General features: G+C 41.0%; 1 protein-coding gene and 2 long non-coding RNA genes across 4 annotated transcripts in view; 1 reads left to right on the forward strand and 2 right to left on the reverse strand.

Annotated features, from left to right (window-relative positions):
- Nucleotides 1-24,384, reverse strand: part of LOC120408049 — a 158,086-nt gene that overhangs the window by 8,117 nt on the left and 125,585 nt on the right. The gene's annotated exons all lie outside the window — the stretch shown is intronic.
- Nucleotides 1,673-6,550, reverse strand: LOC120408051. Of its 2 annotated transcripts, none has more exons than XR_005600389.1 (3): nt 6,429-6,550; nt 4,535-4,604; nt 1,673-1,807 (listed from the first exon to the last, which is right to left on the reverse strand). It is a non-coding gene; the product is annotated as an uncharacterized LOC120408051 (long non-coding RNA). The 2 variants fall into 2 exon arrangements; XR_005600390.1 differs by having other exon boundaries at nt 1,680-1,811.
- KCNN2 (potassium calcium-activated channel subfamily N member 2) overlaps nt 23,678-24,384 on the forward strand; it is a 238,911-nt gene continuing 238,204 nt past the window's right edge. Inside the window, exon 1 of the mRNA XM_039544549.1 lies at nt 23,678-23,696. The gene's annotated coding sequence lies outside the window, so the exon portion shown is untranslated. The remainder of the gene's footprint in view (nt 23,697-24,384) is intronic.

Genomic DNA, 24,384 nt, shown 5'->3' on the forward strand with positions numbered 1-24,384 from the left:
ATTGGCGTACAAGTCAGCAAACCATTGTTTTGATGTGCTGCACATATAATTTTGACATTAAATTGCATTAGTCTGTTGCACCTGGCAGAGATTTTTTTTTCTAGACCTAGGCTAGCATGATGTTTACATTTTAAAAACAGTTGTCACCATAATGTAGTTCATTTCACTGAGGAATCAAATCTATAGTAAATGATACTACATGCACCACTGCCAAATTATAAGAGTTAGAGGGAAATAGCAAAATACCTTAAATTATAAAGTAAAATTAGTTTATAACCAGTTGTACTTTGTCCTGGTAATCAGATTTTCTATTTAGAGAAAAAATTCAGACCCACTGGCTACCCTAAATGCTCTTAAATTACAGAGATGTTTGTGCATGGTTTTAAATCTGAAAACTTATGAGGATGCAACAGAAATTACATGCAGCAGTACCAGAAGTTAAAGAAACAGTAATTTTTAAAGTGCAAATTCTTATTTCTCCATGACATCCTCAGAGAGCCTGATCTGAGCAGAACCTGTGTACATCTATGGTTGCAGTGAAGGGGCACAGCATTTGTGAGGGCCTCTGCACATGGTCTGCCCTGCCTATGCACCCTACACATCAGTCCTATACTAGAGCTTTAAGTGCTTGGTTCTCAGACTCAAAGATGAAGAGAGTAGTAACAACTTTTCTGGACTACCTACCTGGAAGGAGGAACACTTATTTCTTATGGTAGGTCTTCCAGGGGTCCTGCAGAGTCTGAGGTCCTACCCTCTGAGGAGCAATATAGTACAGCAATTGGGAATTTGTGGCTCTAAAACTCTGTCTAGAGGAATCCCAACGATCTCCTATTTCCGTTAGATGTATTTCAAAGAATGGAAGAAGATAAGAAGATAAGAAGCATGTCTGTTAATGAGACATGCAAGCAAAGGGTTAGCTTTGAACAGTGTTGGAGGAATAAATATTGAAGAGGGATATTAAATTATGGATTTGGAGAAAATAATCCTATTTTAATTTCAGCAGTAATTTGATTGTCTGCTTTCAATTTTCTGCTTGGTTGCAAAGGGCACTGTTTGAACAAAGAGCTATTAAATGGTGCAAATGAGGAGGTGAATAGGAGTGGTATCCCATTCTCTGTGGGAAACACTTGTTAATTAGCAGAGGGATGCTGATTAGTGTGCAACTGTGAGCATGAAAGCTTGTTGCCGAATTTGTTGAAGAGCAGATTGCTCATATAAATAAAGGCAAATATTAAGTCCTATTCAGGTAGCACAAATTCCTTAGCTTTACTTGCTCTTGACATGACACTTCTGAAAATAAGTCTACTTTTGCACACTGTTGGTTCCCCAACTTCATGCATGAAATGCACTATTTGAAAATCCATCTGAAAAAAGGGCTTGTGTGAGTTGCTGTAATAATTAACTATCTACTTGACCGAGTTTTAAGTTAACAGATATATCCATGGAGTCCCATATCATTGGTGGAGTAACCATGAAAATCTCCTTTTAATTTAGAACATATTCATGGCTATCGATCACTTTATAAACTCATGGAATAAGTCAAAGGAACACGTGGCAAATAGCACTAAAAGTGTATCAACTTGAGTCACACATTTATTGGAAAACTTAGCCATTGCCATTGTATATAACAGTACATTTCATGGCGATTCTACAGATAGTTCTTCATGGATGTGGGCCGTTCATTGGAGTTATATTAGCTTTCTGGGCTGAATTGGAAAGTAATGTTGTTGGAGCAGATTCTTATTTTTTCTCTTATCACTGAGAAGTTTAGAGGAGTCGTTTTTTTTGTGGGCTCTCATCCAGCTAGCTGCCTATAAGGGCATATGAAACAAATATTGGAGCATTAAGCTTTTTCCAGCTGTTGAAAAAATATTGATAAGAGCATGCAGGCATCCTACAAGTCTTAGTGGGGCAGCTGAGCGTTTAAACATAATTATTTGTTTAGTGCTACCAGACACTTCAATCCACATTGTCAGATGATCGCACTTGTTATGTGTTACTGTTACTAACCTTGGGCCAGAATCTTAGGTGGTGTAAAGGGGCTGAGCTGTGTCTTCAGTGGAGCTATGCTGATTTACACCTGAGGATCTGACCCTGTTTGTTGTAATTAAGTTTTGAGGCCAGCATAATCTTTCCTTTTCACCCCTTTCCCTCTGAAGATCTAATGGTCTCTCTCAAAATAGGCTTCTAAATGGTGTATTCAAAATATGAATGAATGGGTGCAAAGGGATAGCTGGTGTGCAAAATATGCATGATACATACAGAATCAGTGACTGCAAACACACTGCATTAGCAGGTACAGTTATGCATTTTGTACTTGTAACTGTTTGTTTTAAATTCAGCCCTGGTGCAGAGGATCATGCAAGGTCCTCTCCACCTCTTAAGCCGTGCATGTTGGTTGCACTGGGAGTTAGCTGGCAGAGCAGCTGCACAGGGGTATCTTTGGACTCCTTCTATGCTGCAGAAAGGGTCTCTGAGCTGACCTCACAGAGTCTGGGGAAGGGCCAGTGGAAGGGCTATATATCAACTTTTACACAATCAAGTGGCCTCAGTATCCAGCGGCAGCTCCAGGCACCAAGGCGGCAAGCGCGTGCCTGGAGTGGCAAGCCGTGGGGGGTGCCCTGCCGGTCCCTGCGAGGGTGGCAGTCAGGCAGCCTTCGGCGGCTTGCCTGCGGGAGGTCTGCTGGTCCCGTGGATTCGGCGGCAATTCGGCGGTGAGTACACCAAATCTGCAGGACCGGTGGACCTCCCGCAGGCAAGCCGCCGAGTCCGCAGGACCGGGGACCTTCCACAGGCAAGCCACCAAAGGCAGCCTGCCTGCCGTGCTTGAGGCGGCGAAAAAGCTAGAGCCGCCCCATCAGTATCCCATACATCTGAGACAAAGGGGCTCTGGCAGTCTGCAGGCTGGAATAGCAGCCAGAGGGACCAGCACAGCAGCTTTGCCCTGACCCTATCCATTTCACACTCTACAATGTAGAACCCGAATACTAGGGCTCTATGCAGGCAGAGTAGATTTCACCTTCAGTGTGTTTGCTTCTGTATTAACATTCACAGCTTAGGATCCTGTATTTGAAAATACAGCACTTCCAATTTCAATGTGTGCTGTATGTAAAAGTGTGCAGCTATTTCTAATCCTTTCTGTCCATGGCTATGGGTAGCTACATACTTGTCCAGATCCTTAGCTATGGCACAGTGCAACTCAGGAATGGATGTGGGGTGTGGCACAAAGCTGGCTTTAAACTGCCTTTGCGCTTCCACAGTCCTGGGCTGGCTGTGTGGTTGGACAGTTCTTTGGCAACAGTTAGAGCAGCCCGATGGCTGTTTTAATTTATACCAGCTGCCACTGTTACTGAGAGGCTGCCGATACAACAAGTGGAGATTGCTAGGGCTCTGGGAACTTAGCCTTGTCTCCATGCTGGCTGCTGGAATGAGTCTCCTGTAAGAGCTGCTATATTGGCTCTGTGTCATTGGAGGATCCCCCTTCACTGGGCTGATTCTCCTGGGGTTGGTTAATATCAGCTTTAGGACTCTTTTACACCAGCAGTGCAGTGCAAACCAGCTGCAGCACAGAGGAGAATCTGACCCACCCAGTAAACTGGTTGTTTACTGAGGGCTATAGGAATTGCAATAATGGACCAGACCCAAGGCCCATCTAGTCCAGTATTTGATCCTTTATGTTGCTCCCATTACTGTAGAGCCAGAATGATTTACTGGTGTGATACAGCATGGCCAGAGGGCAGCAGGAGAGGGCTAGAAGGGAGCCTTATTCCCTGTAAGGGGAAGAAAGTTTGCTATAGATTAATTAGAGCACCTGAAGCCAATTAGAGCACCTGCAGTCAGTCACATGATAAAAACCCCCTGCTTCAATCAGACAGTGTGGGAGTTGGAGCAGAGAGGATTGGTATTGGAGCAGAGAACAGTTTGAAGGGAAGCAGAGGACAGTTTGGAGAAGTGCTGCAGTGGGCTAAGAAGTCCAAGAGCCTAGGTAAAGGGGCACCTGGCTTGTGCAGAGGGAGGGCAGGAAGCCCCCCAACAAGCTGTAGGGCAGGAGAGGGAAGTAGCCCAGGGGAAGGAATCGTCAGTTCAAGTGGTTCACCACTATCCTCAGGGCCCCTGGGCTGGGACCTGGAGTAGAGGGCGGGCCCAGGTCCCTCCCTCTCCACTTCCCTCCTCTAGGACACTAGTGGGGCAGTTAATATTCCAATTCAGGGGCAAGAAATGGTGCCTTGAACCCCCCCCCCAAAGAAGAGAGAGCGCGAGACCCATCATAATAGTGCCGGCAATTTGCCACACTGGACACAATCCATCCAGATGTTCCCTTCCTCAATGTTACAGCTACCAAACCATTCCTTTCTGGTTGCTTTCGTGCTCTCATTCTTGTATTTGACATACGATTATTCTATTGGATCAAACAGTTTGGGAGGTGATGATGTGGGTAAACTTGTGCCTCATAATCCTAGGGATCAGAGCATCAAATAACACATTACTTGAATATCACCGAGATTCGACAGCTAATGCATTATTCAGGCAGTACCTGGTTAAAGAGTGTCTAGTTCTCTATCTGCAGCTGTTGCATGCAGACGGAATGGATAGACAGAGATGAGCTGAAAGAGAAAACAACACCTTTCAGATTAAATCCTTGGAGTGCAGTTACTGTTGTTACCTGGGACTCAGCTTTCCAGGACTGACTGGAGGGTCCTTACATTTGGAACTCAATTTCCATGACCCGGACCCAAATTTGGCTGTATTCAGGGCATCTTAGAGGGCTTTTTTATTTAGTTGATCTTTGGATTAATTTATTTTAATTGGTCACCCTCAGAGCTTGGAAATTTTTAACATGGGCTGATTTTACTGGAGCCACTTGTTGATTTATTGCATATTTTGAAGGTGTTTATAAAGTGCTTAACAATAGTGATAGGAACTACAGAGTGTATAATGTACAGGTACATGGAAAAAAATAAAAGTAACATTCTGGATGTACCTAAAATGACATTTTTTGATGGGGGAGGGGAGTAATGGCTAAAGGAGTGGGAAAAATTCATCAAAGCCTTATCCCATGTACTGACCATATGGGAGTACCAGAGTGCAGAGAGACTTCCTGTTGGAGAATAGTGCTGTAGTAAAACATACCCACAATCTGAAAGGCAACTGAAACTGTTGCTCTCAAGCAGAGCGGCACCAGGCAGCTGGCAGACATGTGTAACTAAATTCCTGGCACGCGTTGGCTGTTTTTATACTTTTTTTTTTTTGGTCAGCAGATATTTAAGTGTGCAGATTCTTGAAACCCTCTGCATGTTCTTTTAGATGTCATTGTGTATTTGTTAGGAAAATCACAATTGCTCGTTTTTCATTCTCTTTTAGCATTCTTGTTCTCCTTCTCCAGTGGATCTGAAGATGACAATTTTGCAAAGGAGGGCAGATGTAGATGAGGGATTGAACACACATCTTATCAAGTTGTGGAGTGAGTAGGAACATTCCAGCTATATGTAGAGCCCAGCTGGTATTCCTTTGTTTTGGAAGGAGAATACTGAAATCACTGAGGAGCTGCCAATGTCATCTGTAGTTTGATATTGGAATTTTTGAAACAATTTAAGGAATTAAATTCCTAAATGGACAATCATCAGTCAAAATGTGCAGTGACCTGCAAATATGCAATGACACTTTAAAAGACCATGCAGAAGGTTTCGAGAATCTGCACACTTAAATATCTGCTGACCAAAGGAAAAGTATAAAAACATACAGCGTGTGCCAGGAATTTAATTACACATGCCTGCCAGCTGCCTGCTGCCTCTCTGCTTGAGAGCAACAGTTTCAGTTGCATTTTGATTTCTAGATATGCCACTGCAATGGAGCAGCGGCTGTGACTGAAGCTGATACAGCCCTGACAGACATGTATAAGTTCAACAGAAGGTGAAAGTTCTAAGGGTCCCTTGACTTGCTGGATGGGTCAGACTTACAAAAAAACAAAAAATGTTCTGAGGCCCCTACAGCAGAACCCAAATAGTTAATTCAGCTCTCTCACACACCAGTGTAGGCCTTGAATAACTCCAATGAAGCCAATGGGATAACTCTGGATTTACACCAGCGAAAATGAGAGCAGAATTTGTTTCAGATGCCTGCTGTGTAACCATGGGAGGATGTGCTGTTTGTTCTGTTTATTGTGTGCTGTAACTTTGTTAATTAATCCCTGAAAGAAATACATGAGGCCAAATTCACCAGTGCAAATCTAGAGTAATTTCACAGACTTCAGTGGAGTTACTCCTGATCTAAGCCTCATGTAAATCAGAACCGCATTTAGCCCTATGTGATTTTTGTGGGGAAATGTTCAGACACTCAGAAAATGGGCATATGCAGTTGGTGTATGTCTTAGGAGCCCATGTCAAAAAATTGGCCTGAAATATTAACATGTACTTTTCTAACTTACCTACCTCTTTGCTACCACTGAGTGGCAGCATGAACACAGTCCTACAGTGAAATAATTTGTGACCAATGAAGCTCTGGAAGATTTGATGTAAGTAGTAACTATAACAGAACAGATAATTCCTTTCAGTTTCTGCATCCTGAAAGGATGGAGAACATATCATCAAACTAACAATGAAAGGAGGGACTAGCTATTTTTCAAATAAAGAAAGGAATTGCTCCTTAATGTAACCTTTACAGTATGTACAAAGTCACTGACAGACTAACACTCTTGATCCAATACCTAGATACTACCAAGATGGGTATGTTAGAAATGCCTCGATAGATATTAGAAAGGTGTCATGAGGAAAAGTTAGCAAAGGATAGAGCTGAAGGAAAAAAGTACTTGAGTAACGTTTTCAGCCAGCCATGTGATTCTTTAAGGTAATGCTCTCTTCCAGCAATATAGATACATATAATCAATGGTTCTCAACCTATTTACCATTGTAGGCTGCATATGCAGCAATCTGTGTGTTATGTGGGCCGCATCCACACAATATTTTATATATATACACTACCTGTATGGCTCTGAGGATGTCAGATGGGCCTCAGCTGTGTGCTGACTGGGCCTCAAGGAGGCCATGGGCTGAGAACCACTGATAGATAGATTGATTGATTCTGCATTTTTTTAAGTTTGAGCAACTAAGGCAACTTGAATGGGCATAGAGGGACTTAAAGCATTTCTGTTGTACAAGGATGAGGGATGGCAAAAACAGCAATGGACCTCATACAGCAGACCCCACCTCTTCATATAGAGAGATAGTCCTCTCTTTCAGGTCTCCTCAGCACACCAAAGAGAGAGGAAACATAGGCATTATAGAGAGATACCCAATGGGTTCTCAGTGCACATCTGCACTGCCCCAGCATGGCATCGGAGAGGAACAGGCTGAGTCTGGCTGTACATGCTTTGAAGTCTTTTATGTGGATTGCTCAGACTTTAGAAAATGTGTGTTTTAACTATTCCATAGCTAAGTTGAGACATGGCAGAGCATACAGTCTCTAATTATTATTGGTTCAATACTGGGGAAAGTGAGCACGTCTTCATAAACAGATGGTGGCTCTCATGAAATTCCTAAAGAGCTACAGGGCAGAATCCAAATTCCCAAAATGAAGATAAGTCCCCAAGACCATGTCCAGCTACTGCAGAATTTGAAGAGCAGCAGCATACTTGGATTAAATGCATGGAACCCTTGGAGTTTATTTCAATGTGGGAATTAGGATTTTATCCCACAGCTCTTTGACAATTTCCTGAGAGCGGAACCCTTTTGTTCCTGCCTGCCTGCTATCTGAGCATGTCAAAACACTTCAGAGATGTTAAAATGCTGTTCGGCACTGAAAAGGTGGCACCATGGAATTCTAGGGTTCTTGTCCCAAATTACTTCTATATCAGAATTGATCAATTTCCAAGAGGGAAAAAAAACCTTTTTTCCTAACAGCTTGCTCTAACCTCAGTCTATGAGCTGAGAGTCATCCTGGGTTCTTTCTGGCTTATGCATCATTTCCTGTAAAAAGATTCTGCAGGCTTAATTCTGTCTTCATTTATGTTCATGCAACACAACAACATAGGTGCAGCTGAGGGCAGATTTAGCCATGCCAAATATGCTGTTGATGACACACACAAGGAGTAAAATCCAGCTCACTCACACATAGCATTCTTGATTCTGCAGAGCTAAGAGGAATAAAATTAGCAACAGCTTATATTTATCACTCAGAGGAATAGATAGAACCCCACAGGAACAATGAGAGATGCTGAGTAAAAAGGTGCTGTTTTTGTGGAGGGTCTCATCCAGCACTCATTTAAGTCAATGGAAAGTCTCATTGATTTCAGTGGCCGTTAGATTGGGCTTTTAGTCATGTTTCAGTCATCTTTGTGAGATGGATAAGTGTTATTTCCCTCTTCTACAGATAAGGAAATTGCAGCAGAGAGATTAAATTACTTGCCCCAAATCACACCTGAAGTCAAGAGAGCGCTAAGAATAGACCCCAAATATCCTGTCTTCTTAGTGCTGTGCTGTAACCACCATCCTTCCTCTTTTTTTAAACTTGAGAGATGCTTGGTTTGTTAACATTGTAACCATAATCATTACTGACGACTTTAAGGCTAGAAGAGACTGTTACATGATCCAGTTTGACCTCCTATAGATCATAGACTATTAATTTCACCTGGTTACACTTGTGTTGAGCCCAATAACTTGTGTTTGACTAAAACATAATTAATGTTTGGCTAAAAGCATATAATCCAGAGAGGCATTCAGTCTTGATTTGAAGAGATGGAGAATATACTACTTTTCTTGGTGGTTTGATCTAGTATCATCCTCATTGGGGTAGTAGTTAAAGTTTCATCTATAAAAATACTGTAATGTAGTTTTTTACATTTATATTCCATAGATTTGTTTTCTTAAAGCACACTGACTGCTATTTCAATATGCAGTCAGATTCCAGTTTACACTTAGGTTTAGGTATAGGCACGGATTCCGCCATGTGATCTCTGCAGGTGTCCCCCTGCAGCTGACTGATACTGACAGGCCTGAGTCTCTCTTAATTTAATTAGCTAAATTAATCAGATTCAAGGTAGAATGTAGCCTATTTAGGGTTCAAAACTACCCTCAGTTTCATATAAGTAACTCCTCCTGAAATTAATTTGGGTACTTCTGCGCAGAGCAATGCTATGATGAGACCTTAAATTGTAAAATCTTTGAAGCGTAGACCATGAGTCAAACTCTGCTTTACCTTGTGGAAATCCAGACTAGCTCTCAGAGCTTTGTTTTAGCTTAGTGTCTTAGCCTTGGAAAAAGCAACACATTAAAAATATTTAGGCCATAACTTCAGAATGATAGTGCTCTACAGTAACACAAGGAGTGCGGGCATGGACTCATATAAAGTGACTGAGTGACACTCTGCTTCTTGACTGCTTTAAAAGCAGTCAATATATCATCCTATTGCATAAGACAAGTAGCAAACTCTACACAGATACTATAGTTCAACATGATTTATAAATTGTTTTAACAAGCTTTCTGTAAAGCCCTTTTTGAACTCATCTGCCTGTAGAATTAAAAATTACCACTCATTTCTAGTAGTTATATATTTTTTAAAGGGATTTCCTTTTTCAATATGGCAGTCATTTCTATAATCTTAAAGATTTTACCTCATAGATGTTTAGGCCCACAGTTTCAATTCTGGGAGCTTAAAGCAAGGCACCTAAATCCATATGAAGCCACCCTAACAAAGGTGGTCTGACTTTCACAGGTGGTGATTACCTATGGCTCTCACTGAAGCCAAAGGGAGCTGCAAGTACTCAGAACCTATGAAAATCACGTCAGACTGCATTAGAGGTTCTGGGCCATTACAGCGGTTGGGGTGTGTGTATGAGGTTCTATGGCCTGCAATGTGCAGGAGGTCAGATTAGATTATCACGATGGTCCCCTCTGGCTTTAAAGGCTGAATCTATATGGATTGTGGTGCCGAATATTAGACCTCAAGAAAAGCTCTGTGTAGTTCAAAAGTTTGTCTCTGTCACCAACAGAAGTTGGTCCAATAAAAGACATTACCTCACTCACCTTGACTCTTTGTATTTCACAAGACTTGTCAACATGGTGCTTTAGCCCACTCTGGAGGGGTGAAAATTCGACTCCGTCCTAGTGTGTCATGCTGTAACTGGCCTGTGTATTCCCTGCTGGTGCACACTAAAAGTTATCTACTGTACTTTAATGTAGTTTGAAATGGGACTATGTTATTGTGCACAAGGAAACTTTTACTGTGCACATGCCAATAAGTGCATGCCATGCAAATATGGACAGAAACGTATACCCCTCTGTTGAAGACTAAAGCACCATGTAGACAAGACCACAGTTATTGTGGCCCAGATTATCACATCTGCCCACTGGAAGCCAGATGCATCTTGGAGTAGGAGGTCAATAGAGGTGGTCACAATTTCCTGATTCTGAGGCCTCGTCTATGCCATACCCAGACTCTGAATAGATTAAAGTAGGTGGGAAGCTGTTTTAATTACCCTGAGTGGATATGTTCCCCCATTGTCCATCTACATAGTAAAAACAAGGGCTTGGGGTTGGACTATGTGGGTAGAAATAGCGGTGTAGATGTTCTCGCTTGGGCTGATGCTGAGACTCTTACACCCTCCCTACTTGCTGGGTTTCAGAGTCTGGACTTCAGCCCAAGACAGAGCTACGCTGCTATTATTAAGTGGACAGAGCTTGCGCTACAGGGCTGAGTCAGTTGACCTGGGCTCAGACTTGCTGCAGTGGGTTGTGGGTTTTTGTTTTTGTTTGCTGTGCAGATGTACCTCAAGTGGTCAGCCTCCAGCCACAGACAGCTATAGTGCATCATTCTCTGGCTACCCTGTGCCAGGGGAAACCCTCAACTAGGATGATCCAGCTAATCTGTTGGCCTTTTTGCTGGAGTGAGCTGGAAATCTGGCACATTATTTGTTGGAACTATTCCTGGCTGGTACCTTATTATTAGTTCATTGTATAAACCTTTTTGAATTGTGCGTGGAATGCAGTCCTGATGATTAAACTGTGGCATCTAAAAGTGATTTTATTGTCTAGCTAAACTATTTATTCTTAAAACATCTATTGTTTTTATGTGTAGATTATCTGCCAATAATACAAGGCCCATAAAAGGATTTATCCAGGCCATTTTTTTTTATATACCGCTTGACTGCACACGGATGGTCATTCTGAGAGCTGGTGGTTAGCTGACAAGAATTATGAGAAGAATCAGATAATGCTTTGATCTCAAACTATGCTTTTTACCTACAAGAAGCTCCTTGTGGCCTGACAAGTCCTGTCAATAAAGTACCAGAAGATAAACCCTGGTGGAGCACTTATGTCATCTGAAAACAAATATAGAAGAAACACTGAAAAGCATAGGTCCTCTAACCTTTTAAAATAGGCCAAACAGCACTTTCAAGTTGTACCTTTTCAGTTCTTGTTTTTATAGCTCAACATCTGAACTGAAGAAAATCTTTTTGCATTAAACTGAAGTATTACAAACAGGACCAGAACTGAAGAGGATTCTATTGTTTTTAACACACAGCAAGCATGTGATCAAATACAGCAGCATCTGTGCTGCTTTTTAAGAGAAAAGCTAACTATAGTTCTTACTGACTTAGGTCCTGATCCTGTGAAGGGCCGAGTGTGGAGCTGGGAGCCCTTAGCATTCCTTTTACGTTACGGGATGTGTGTCTGGGGGAGGGGGGGGAGATGGAGGGGAGAGGTGAAACCTTGCTACCTGCAAACAGGGCGCTGTTTGGAATGTTGATAATGATAGGTTGGATTTTCACAGTTGTTTTAGCCTGTCATCTACATTTATCACCAGTTTTCTGCTGGTTCTTCCACTGTTGTGGGTTCATATCTATCAGAATCATGCACTCCATCTGAGAGACCCGTCAACATTATTAAAGACACATGGAGATCATCTGTGTGTTCCATGCTCTGGCCCTGCTTGTTAGAGGATGTACCCTATAGTCGATTTGCCAAATGTTTTCTGCTAGCATGCACTTAGCTTGTAAATTATTTGTATGTTGTTCATCAAGTGCTGATTACAAATATTATTAATCCTATCCGTGCTCTAAGTAGATAATTGTGAGAGTGTCTGTTGCCTGGAGCCAGGAGCTTCCAAGTGGTCAAAAATATCATTTTGTTGTGTTTGTTCATCAACAGAAACTGGCTCTTTTTTGTGAGTTTCTCCTTTCTCTCTTTTTTTGGTTCCCTTTTGATCATGCCCACTGCTAATAAGCATGATAGCCAGAAGCAATGAAGTACTGTAATGTCACCTGCTTTCAAGAAGCAGATTATACAGCCCTTCTATACAAGTTACATGGAAAGTCTTCTAGCTTAATTCCCTTGGAATTTAGAAACCAACGCACTAGTGTTATCGCAGAATATCTAATGATTTTACTGCCTAGGTTACAGAAGCAAAACCAGTCCGACATCACTTAGGGCACAAACAAGGGTCCACTATTCCTGTCTATCTTGGGATGCTCTTTGCATGGTCTCTGAAAATATTTGTGAAAATGAAGTACTACCTGCTTGGAGAATAAAACCACCATATTATTGAAGCACCTTCACCCTTTCTTCCATGTCCACCCTTATGCATGGGAGCTGCTCCCTATAAAATCTGCAAAGCCACCACATTATGCTGTTTTAAATCTCACCGATGCCATGATGCCCACAAAGCACTTGACAATGGCTAAGCAGCTCATGTGGTGAAGCCACTCTTATAGCCATAGTTGTCTCACTGTTAACTTGTGCTTCTCTGTTTTATTCACCTACTGTCTTTCAACATATACTTTGTAAGCTTTTGGGGTCAGGGACTGTCCTTTCATTAGGTGTCTTCAGTGCCTCTAGCATGATAAGGCCCTGAACACTAGTTAGGGTACAGGTGCTATCACAATACAAATAGTAAAGAATAATATTCTAAAATATTTCACCATGCTGTAAGAGCTGTGTTGCTTTATCTTGTTGTTCCATGTTGCTTTCTATAGAAAGAGCAACCTTAATAGTTATTCTAAAAAGTATTAGATGGGAACAGTTATCTTGAATTACTTTCTCTATAAAATAAAAATAAAGAAGTTTGACCTGCAAATATGTGAATTTTCTGTGACTGTATCTTTAAGCTTCATATGAATCATGACCAAATTAAGTGCTAATAAACACCAGGAAGTTAGTTTTGGCTGTGGGCGTTACATATTGTCGTAAAACAATCAAGGTGACCAAATCAGGACCTTCAATACAGATCCTGTTTTCCACTCCCAGGCAGTATCTAAAGGTACAATAGCCTGCTGGTGCTTAACAGATAAACAATACAATTATACATTGTTGCACAACCATAAAGCTATAGTATCTGAAGCTTTAAACAAAACAGAAGGTTTTCCTTAATGCTTTTGCCATTGCTTCAGGTATAATCTTGCATCCCAATATGAACAGAATCTGCATAGCACATGGCATCAGATTGTATCAGAATTTAGCATGGGCAATAAGTTGTCTCAGTGGCAGCAATTCCTTATTGCCTACGCTTTTTGAGGTATCTCTGAGCACTGTTTAAAAAGATGTGCACAAAGAGCACAGAACACAGAAAATCTAGTATATTTATTGGTAACAATCTAATGTTCTTTAAGTGGTGCCATCAAATAAATACAAAAAAGAGACAAAGTACACCTCTACCCCAATATAATTCTGGCCTCGGGAGCTAAAAATTCGTACCGCGTTATAGATGAAATGGCATTATATCGAACTTGCTTTGATCCGCTGGTGCGCGCAGCCCCATCCCCCCGAAGCGCTGCTTTACCACGTTATATCCGAATTTGTGTTATATCGGGTCGCGTTATATCGGGGTAGAGGTGTATTGTGCATAAATGGCCAATTTTATTGATTTATTCTCTCTGAACTGTGCTGGGTGGATGTGGCAAGCAGATATTTAGCAGCCAGACAGAGGTTTTATCCCAAGCCATTCTCCTGGCATGTGGCAGATACAGACAGAAAAGTTGAATGGGAGCTATGGTGAATATGCTATGTAGCAATTGATGCTACTGCAGGTGTCTGGTTAGGCTAGCTATGCCCTCTCTCTAGCTGACCACGCCCCTTGTGGCTTTAGAACACTAGGGAGTGTTTAGAACACTTGCTGCAACATTCTCACTGATTCCAGTGTGGGTAGAAGACGACTCCTTGCTTTCTCTCTGTCCAGCCAGACAGTCAGCATGGAGAGTACAAGCCAGAATTCAGCCCAAAATGAGACTCTAGCACCAGCTTTTCATTTTGAATACTAGGTAGCTGGGTCCCCCCGCAGCATGTCACTTTCAATAAAAAGTTGCAATGTATAGCTTTGAAGCATTTCAAATGATTTGAAGACAATACACTGGTAAAGTAATGGCGGAAGAGAAACTACATGCAATAAAGCTGAAGCACAAGTAGGTATTAGTCTGTAATATATCCTATTGGGAACAGCTCTGGCTTCAAAATGTACATGGCATACATCTCATACACCCTTGGTTACCCTGCAGATTGGTTAAGAAATGTTGCATACAGGTCTGGATGCACAATAAAGTCTGTTCCTTGCCCAAGTACCATCATAAATGTGAGCACAACAGATATATAATGGCTACCTTCCACTGAGATTAGAAGATTGCTGGTAACAGATCAACAAAAGTGACAAAGTTATTGTTTCTTATTCCTTTCATTAGAAGAAAATAGTCTGATTTTGAACAGCATCTCAAAGTGTCTGAAATAAAACCAGCAATAAAAAAGAACAAAACTGATTCCAGCATGCATGCCAGGATTTTAGGCTGTACCTTAAAAATGTTATTGTTGTGAAATTAGGTTCCTGATTTTACAGGAATGGTCTCTGTAATAACCATCAGTTCCAGAATGCATCCAGTGATAGTGCCACAGATTTAAGAACTAACGAGTGTGTTCCACTGAGGTTTTAAGGAGTGGTTTTTTCCCTTCAAAAAAGGCTCAGGCTTTCCTCCTTTCTTTTTTGGATTAATCATCTGGGGTGGCTTGGTGAATTGGCCTCTACCCTACCTGCTCAGATGTTGTGAGATGTGGTGCTAGTAACCTAGGAATGAGAGAATATCTGTAAAATATATGGCACCAGATCAGTCCCCTCCTCTGGTAAAATCCACGGTAAGAGGCCAGAAGTGGTGCTGAACTCTACAAGATTACCTTGCAGTGTTAGTTTTTTAAACCACTCCAAAAAGGTTGGAGGCATAGAAGCCCATGGCACAGCTGGGTTGCTCTTGGAATTCACAGAGAAGGACTCCCAGATTGGTAGAGGCAGGAGTTGTCTTTCATGGACCGTTGCCTCTTTGTGGTGGTCATTTGTGGCAGCAGGGATAATTTCAGAAGGGATCATGGTGTTATTAGCCAAATCCCTCAGCAGCTGCTCACTATCGTGTGTGTGAAATCAAGGAATATATATTGTATATATATTCCTGTTGCTTTTATTCTTCCTCATCATTATCTTTTCTCACTGTTATAACTGAGATATTGCTGTATGACAGCAGCATTGTTTCTTTTCACCTGTGCTGGGTAAGCCTTCATTTTCACAGGAAGGGATAAATCCACTGTTGCACAGCCTATTTGATAAATAAAAACTAAAAGATTTCTGAGTGTCTCATCGGCTTTTCTTTGAAGAATTTTGTTTGGTCTCAAGATGTTCTCAAATCATTCCCCTACTCTTTCCTATTAAATAACATTGGGTTTGAAATGGGAGCTGGGCCAATTGGAATTTATAGGAGGATTCCAGGGTACAGCAGTGAAATGAGTGTTTTAAAGCTTCCCGCTTTAACTACTGAGAATAGACCATTTATGTAATGAACATAGCCACTATTCTTTGCTCACGAATTATCATCAGACTGAATCTGCTTTTACTAAGGTCTCTGTTGTTTGAAATTATTTGAGAAAACATTTGTGCAAACTGCAAACATATCTTTTAGCCTATGGATTGAGCTCTCACTATCTATCATGGGTGAAATTCATACCTTTGCAATGGGCGGGGCCGGCTCCAGGGGTTTTGCCGCCCCAAGCAGCCCCCCCCAAAAAAAAGCCATGATTGCGATCTGCGGCAACTCAGCGGGAGGTCCTTCACTCTGAGCGGGAGTGAGGGACCCTCCGCCGAATTGCTGCCGAATCCCTGAAAGTGCCGCCCCACTCCTGAGTTGCCGCCCCAAGCACCTGCTTGATAAGCTGGTGCCTGGAGCCGGCCCTGGCAATGGGCCAGCACAAGGTCTATACAACACTTAACTCCCTCATAAGGTATTTTGAGGACTTAAGTGGAACTTATTATTATTAAATATTTATGCAATGGCATCTGCAAAAGGCTGCATTGGGCGGGACACTGTACAAACAAAGAAAAAAGAAAATCCCTGCTTCGAAGTGTTTACAATCTAAAGACTCAGAGATGAAAGGTTGAGGATCAGGACACAATTGACAAGCAAATGAACCTGATGAAAAATTGGCCCAGCTCTGTAAGTTACATGTTTATTTTTTTAATTCAGGAGCAAGGAGGTGGGAAAAGGAAAGATGTGGAAGAGGAATAGTCTTAAAGATGTACGTGGTGTTTAGACCTTGTGCTAGCCTTCTGCACAGGGATGATTTTCACTCATGACTATTAGTTTTACTAGAGATGATTAGAAACTAGAAAACATTTCTCATTACATTTTTTTGGGGTGGGGGTGTCTATTTTTCATCAAAATTTCATTTTGATAGAAATATTGATTTGCTGTAGGCTGGGCTCTTCACTATTTGCACTGTGAGATTAGTCACTTAAATCACGTGGCATTTTTTCTCCTTGAGTGGATGATAACCAATCCCTCCAAGAACTTTCAAGATAAGCACAAGAACACTTCTGTCAGGAATGTATATTTTATGATGCTTTCTCTTCCTGCTAATATACTTGAAAACAAAATTTCTCTGACCCTTGCAGAAAATGAATAAAGGGGACTGTGAAAACTACTAAAGCAAATTTAGTTTATATACAAAAAAAATTGTCATTACTGGTACTGCCTTTGTCCTGCTCCAGCAGATTCAAATGTTATGCTTTACACACAGTTAATCATTGATTTTGAGGAGGATGTCATCAACGTGGAAATCTACTGCTATTACACAAGTGTTCAGAAATATTTTAGGGCTCCATCCTTCTCTCACTTAGCTCAGTGGAAATAGAATCTGGGCCATACTGTGCATCTCTTCTGCCATTATACCATCCTTAACCTATTTACTGAGGTTTAAGATCCTCATAAAGCATTAGGTAAAGACCACCTCTTTCCTATTTGCACTATTTTATTTTAATTGCATGGCTAAAAAGGATAATATCAAATATTTTTAAGCCTCTGCATTTTTTTAACTTCCCATAATTTATCATTTCTTTCACAATCTTGAAATTAATTTTTTCCTGCTCATTTTGTTATTTTCCATGTAGCAGGCATGGATTTTCCCCCTCTTTTGAATAAAACTAATTAATTAAGAACAGACGTTTAATGCATATAATTTATGATGTCAAAACATTTTATTTGAGCACTAACATAATTGATGATGCCAGTGCAGTACTGGAAATAGTGCTAATTGAAAGAGAAATCACAAAATTCATTCTTGTAAGTCTCATGATCAGATAATGTCACACAAAGCACTAAGGTGCTGTTGCTCACATTTGAGACCCTTAAGGCTGGAGGTCATAATCAAATGCTTACACACTTATAATGAATCTTAAAAACAATCAAGATAAAGAACAATGATACAGTTAAATATTTAGTCTGACTAAGGAATAAGCATAACTCTGCATCTCTTGGTATTCAGCCCTCCCTTGAACTGATTCAAACCCAAACTCTTTTTGAGGTTTGTGAATGTTTGTCTTAGAGCCACATCTCTACTTCTTACCTGTAGTGACAGGCCCTGCAGGCTGCAACTCCCTTTCCAGCATCATATTCTCCTTTTCAAGGGTGATTGGGTACTCCCCCCACCTCACCCCACCCCCACTGTCAGGTGTCTTCAGAGCAGACATGGAAGCCAACTTCCCTAAGCTACTCAAGACACTGTGTATGAACAGCCATCTCTGGGGCCCAATGACCCCTCTACTGTTTCCTGCTGATCAGTCACTTTAAAGTTCAGGATAGGCTTTAAGCCCCAGAATGTACCATTACGTTCACAAAGGTACTAATTTCAGCACCCTAAACCCCAGTGATAATGGATGAAACTTAGAAACATCAGTGCAATATCTAGCAGCAGTCAGAAAAGCAAAAAGGACACTAGATTGTACAAAGAGTCCAAATCAAAATAGATCATTGTGGCACTGTACAAAATTTGGACTGAAGTGTACATTTTTAGGCACCATATTAAAGTGGCAATATAAAATCATAAGAAACAAACAATTCAGATAATTTGAAAAGGCACAGAAGAGGCCCAAGGAAATCAAGTCCCATACATTATAACTATAGGAAAACTAGGTTATATTAATTAGGAAAGTGGAGATTAAAGTCAGGGCCGGCTCTATCATTTTTGCCGCCCCAAACCAAAAAAAAAAAAGCCAGACGGACTGCTGCCCCAAGAATGGATGGAGTGCGGCCCCTTAGTATGTGCCGTCCCAGGCATGTGCTTCCTCCGCTGGTGCCTGGAGCTGGCTCTGATTAAAGGAGGACCTTACACAAATGCAATTTTTTTGAGGGATTTAGATAAGTCAGATGCCACAAAATTATTCAAGAGTATAATTGATGCTGTTCCAATTTGTGCACTAATTTTAGCCTATGACAAGATACAACACTAAGGGAATTCACAAGGACTGCTAAAGAATCCAACCCACTGTAAAGAACTGCGTTTCCCTGGTGAAATTCATCCCTGTGCACCACTTAAACCCCACTTACATTTTTACTGTGGATCTGAAGTTTTGCATAGGATCTTGTGTGAACCCTCAGCACAGCAGTGAATTTCACCCTAAAGGAATGTCAATGGAGTACTGAACTTGAGAAAAGAATCCTAAAGCACCATAAAATAAATACCAGTTTGATAACTGGATATGTAACTGAATATATAAATGCAGGGTTGTGAGTTCAATCCTTGAGGGGGCCATTTGGGGATTTAGTTGGCGATTGCTCCTGCTTTGAGCAGGGTGTTGGACTAGATGATCTCCTGAGGTCCCTTCCAACCCTAATAATCTATGATTCTATATTTGATGTACATCAAAGCAAAACTGTTTCAGGTACAGAACACTATAAGCAATCCTCTTTTAGAGACAGCAACCTGCTAAATGAATGAATGTATTCAAGAGACAAGGGTATGTATTTAGCAGGATTCTACTGTAGCACAAATGTAAACCTTCAGGTAATGAAGAGTAGTCAGGTCTCTGCAAATAGGAGGTAATCGTCATAGCAATTCATCATAGGCTGGTTTTGATTAGGGTCCAAGGAGCTCAAGAATTTTAGGCTTCTTAGGCTAAAGCAGAGGTATCGGAAATGGAGTTATGGTAAAAGAAAGGAAAGTCCTTCATGGGATTTAAATAAGCAGATACCAAATGTAATAATTAAGTAATGGATATAAACACACACAACAGGATGCTGAATATTAGGAAGACAGAATTCAGAGCATTTTATATGGATTTGTGATGAAAAGGCCATCAGGACTTTGAAACACTTCTATAAAAATGAAAGCCGTTTGGAAAGCAATATGCAGGCGACTGAGGTCCTGGGATCAGTAACATTTATCATTAGTGGAGAACAGCAAGTCTTGATGCCTTGTCAATTGGATTTTGTACAGCCCTCAGGGATATGCTTTGCCCAATACAGCACAGAATGTATGATGAATCCTTCCAAGCCAAGATATTTCCTGATACTTTGAGAAAACTATTTATTACCATGTTACTTAAGCCTTAGAAAAAATGCCCAGAGCTGCAATAGTTATTACCCCTTTTCACTTATCAGTGCAGCAGACAGTAAGATATTCACTAAAATCTTAGAAAAAAGCTGGAATCTTTCTCCCAAGTATGAGATTATCCAAAAAGCAAACAAGGCTAATAAAAAATAGACTTTCCTATGTCCTACCATAAAATCAGGCTGCTATAGATCTAATTAACTTGATTAACCATAAAAACACTAAGATTATACAGCCATCAGTCTGGAGGAAGGAAAGCATTTGACAGAATAGGATGGAAGTTTGTTACAATAAATTAAACAAATATGAATTCAAAGAACTTTTGTCAGTTTAGTACTGAGACAGCAATCATACTCCATTATAATCTTGCAAAAATATTCACTACAGTTAAGGGTGGAAACCAAAACACAAAACCATTATTTATGACCTCATATTTCCTCCACAAATACATGACACACTTGATCTGTCTCATACGTCAACCCTAAATGTTTACTGAGTTTGTGATGAATGTTCTGTGTGGGAGGGAGACGTGTTGTGTAAAGTGTTCCCTAATCCACTGGCGGCCAAAAGAAATTCCTTGTGATGCTGTGGAGTCAGTAACTGTCATAGGTCTCACCCCCATTTAGAGCTGTTGGGTTCCAAAATGGGGACCTGCACTGGTTTCCCTCTAAACTAAAAATCCTAGTTTAGATCTAGTAAAAGCTGCCACCACCCAATCAGGTACGTGGATTGGGACACAGTCCTTCCCCAAAATCCTTGGGGATCCCAAGAGCCCCAAATCCATGGAGTTCTTACACCTAGGAGAAATAACCCATTCCCCCTGCTTCCTCCCCCCTCCCTTTTCCTAGGAGAGATACCAGGAACCACTACAGAGGGATGCTTCCCTCCTCCCCTTTCCCTGAGAATCCACCCAAGGAAAGATCAACCAAGTCCTTAATAGAAAAGAATTTATTAAAGAATAAAAAGAAAGTCACTGTCTCTGTAACCAAGATGGAACAATACAGGGTCTAACTTATCAATCTCTGGAGAGAATCCCCCCTCCCTTCTTTCTCAGTAAAAGCAAAGTAACAGCAAACAGAAATAAAGAATTTCCTTCAGCAAACACACAATTGCAAATGTAGAAATCAAATTATAAGACTTTTTAATTCATACTTACTATTGAATAGTAGGAACTACTCCAGGAGACTTTGGAAACATGTCTGGCCTCTCTTAGATCCAAAAAGAGAACGAACACTTACACAAAGAACACAGACAAAGGCTTCCCTCCACAGAGATTTGAAATTATCTTGTCTCTGATTGGTCCTCTGGTCAGGTGGTCATCAGGTACTGCATGTTAACCCTTTACAGGTAAAAGAGACCTTAACCCTTAACTATCTGTTTATGACAGTAACAGTCAACGGAAATGTGCTGCATGAGGATGAGAGTACAGTTAAGGAAGCATCCTAGAACTCTGCCTTTCCTTGCTTGTTAGGGTTTGTACCTTTCTTCTTATTACCACCATTAGATGAAGTAACGTTTATATCTAAACCATGGCAAAAGGAGCAAGAATGAGAACTAAGATAGAAATGGCATGTGGAAGTAAGCAATCAGTAGAGCTGGTCAAAAAATGGTCAGCTTGTGTCACAAAAAAATCACCCTTTATCCCCAACCCCCAAAAAGAAAACTTTGGACATTCTGATGAAAAATCTCAAAACAAAAAATATTTGTAAAATTGCAAAAACTTTTGATAGGGAACACAACAACTTCTTGTACTGTTGTACTTTTTAACTCCCTTTTCCAGAAAAAGTGTGTGTGGTGGGGAGGAAGAATGGAGGGGGCAGAGACTAGGTTAAAAAATGAAATATTTTTACCAAAACTTTTAGCTTGGTTGAAAACTCATTTTTTGTTTGAAAAAAATATTTAGGATGAAAATTTTTGACCAGCTCTATTAGGAAGGGATTGGACTCAACCAAGGATTTTAGTCAGTGCACATTACTAAGTTGCACGACTGTCATATAAGTTAACTTCATGTTTGCGGACATGTATAGCTGAGGATACTTACCACTCCCTTCTTCACTACTTCTTCCTTAAGATCCGAAAGACTTTAGTATATTCAATAAATCCTTGAAAGTACTAACTTCAAGCTCCTTTTCCCTATCTCAATTTTAGAGAAATTTCTGCCCTTACTCATTGTGTGAATCCCTTTGCTCTGCAGATTTATTAATAGTGGATCACAAATAGGGGCCTAATTTTACAGAGCCCGATTCTCTTGTTTCAGTAGTGTAAAGCAGGAGTAACTTCCCTTAAGGGAAGAGACGCATACTGACATAAAACTGGTGTAAGTCATAGGAAAATCAGATTACATTATCTATATTTAGGTCCACACATACTATCTAAGATATCGTGATGAAAGTTCTGTAACAAAATGATCTGATGCTAACCCTTGCACCTGTAGGATTGTTGCCTACATAATTTCCACTGGTATTTTATATAACTTGCTCTTGAGTATCTCCAGAAATTGAGGCAAACCAAAGTTTTAACTCAGAAATTAATACTTGTCGTATCTGAATTCATGACCTAGTTCATTTATATGGAACCCAAGAAGTGTGTGGGAAGGAGCTAACAACAATACTTCATACTTTACTGCCTGTCTAGCAATAGCAGCAGATTTGAAAAAGTCCAGTATTTCTTTAACCTGAAAAATATGCTATCAGATTTAGGGTGTTAAACTGGCTGAGAGTACTGTAGGTCTCAAAGCTCACAAATTCAGGAACATTCTGCATCTACATTTTATTCAATTGTCTCTGTTCTGTTTCCTTTAGTTCTTTCTAAGAGTTATCCACAAGTAACAAGCCTGGGATGTATTTGAGCAAACAGATGGCTTTGTATGGCATAATGTAAGTGGGAAGATATGGTTCATTCCATGAATCTAAAAAAAAAGGGGAGGGATTTTGATTCAGGTCATTAACCCTTACAAATGAAAACTAGAAACGGTAATGCCATCTGATGTGGCAAATGGGTATTTTGAGAATTCAGACCATGGAGTTGAGATTCCACAGAGCAATCACATTATATTTTTCTGATATTGAAAGAAAGGAGTAGCCAAAGTTATGATTGATTTTCTTTTTCTTTGGAGGATTAGGAAGAATTAGGCCCCTAGCAGAGGAAGAATCTGAGTTTAACACCCAGAAAAGGAAATAGATTACTGAAGCTCTTCAAGGATATACTCTTGAAGTACTGGGTAAAAGCAAGGCGTTACCAGGATTAATCAGCCTCAGCAGCAAGCATCTGGCCATTAGTCCTGTGTACGCTTATTGCCAAGAAGCTAGCACATGCATTCTCAAGTGCCCTCTACTGCATGTTCATGGGCTGTCTGGATTTTATGATTCTGTAGCTGTGTGTATGAAAATTCAGAATCAGTAGTGATACTATGAACAGGTTGCCGTATTCTCAGAGTATTTTCCTTCCCCAGCATACTATGGGTGTGGGCAGTATTTCATTGCCACCTCCAAAACAGCCTGTTTACTGTTTCTTTGGCTTGTGAATAGATAACAGCAAGTGTGATTGTTCCTTTGACTTCCCCTCTTTTCACAGAACCAGCATTCAGCATGAGCAAAACAAGCAGCTGCTTGGGGCCCTGCCCCTGGATGCTCCACATCCCATGCAAGCTCTGAAATTCACAAGTTGACTCTTGTGGGACTGCAGGGGGAAGAAACAATCAGATGCCTGATCCCATCCAGGAAAAGGAGTAGAAAGAGGAAGCAACCTAGGACTTGATTTCTCCTCTTCTTGGAGCCTGGGGCATCACTTTTGCTTGGGTACCAGCCATTCCATTTGTGAATCAGTTTATTAATTTCAATTTATTTTGCTGTTGCTGAGGTAAGAAAAAAATTGCCAAACTACATAGCATTCAAAACACCCTATAAACAGTGCAAAAACCTTAAAATCCCATGTGCTGTGCAGGTGCATTCCATTGAATAACATTGAAAGCTGGTCAATACACCTCCACAAACAAGCAGGAGAAGCAGGCTGTTATGGCCCAAGACTGTAAAGAGTTACTCCTGAGGAAATTCTGCGCTACTGCATGTGTGCATAATTAATAAGCTGTGCATATTTATTTTTTTGCGTCAAAAAATCTTCTGCCAAAATGTTGCTGTCGTTCTGCCTTTTGCCCGCAAGAGGGCGCTGTGGTGATAGAACACAGCAGCAGCTCCTGGCCAGCTAGGGAAGAGCAACAGCCTTCCTTCTTCACAGCGCCTGTCAGAGGGTGGCTGAGTGGGGGGGTACAGAGACACATGAGGACGTGGGGATGGCTGAGTGGGGGCACAGAGACGCATGGGGTCAGGGGGTGCAGGGACACATAGGGACAGGAGGATGCTGAGTGGGGACTCCTCTCAAGCATACACATACTAGTATTACATTATACTATATTATAGTTAGAAACTAGTAGCCTTACACTATTAATTTATTCTGCTGCATTATCTACTGTTTGTTGCTGCTTGGTCAGGTCTCTTCAAAAGCGGTACTCTTCTATCCTCTCGGGCAGTCTTCCCATCTCTCAATCAAC

The sequence above is a fragment of the Mauremys reevesii genome, linkage group 6 (genome assembly GCF_016161935.1).
Source record: "Mauremys reevesii isolate NIE-2019 linkage group 6, ASM1616193v1, whole genome shotgun sequence".
NCBI lineage: Eukaryota > Metazoa > Chordata > Testudines > Geoemydidae > Mauremys > Mauremys reevesii.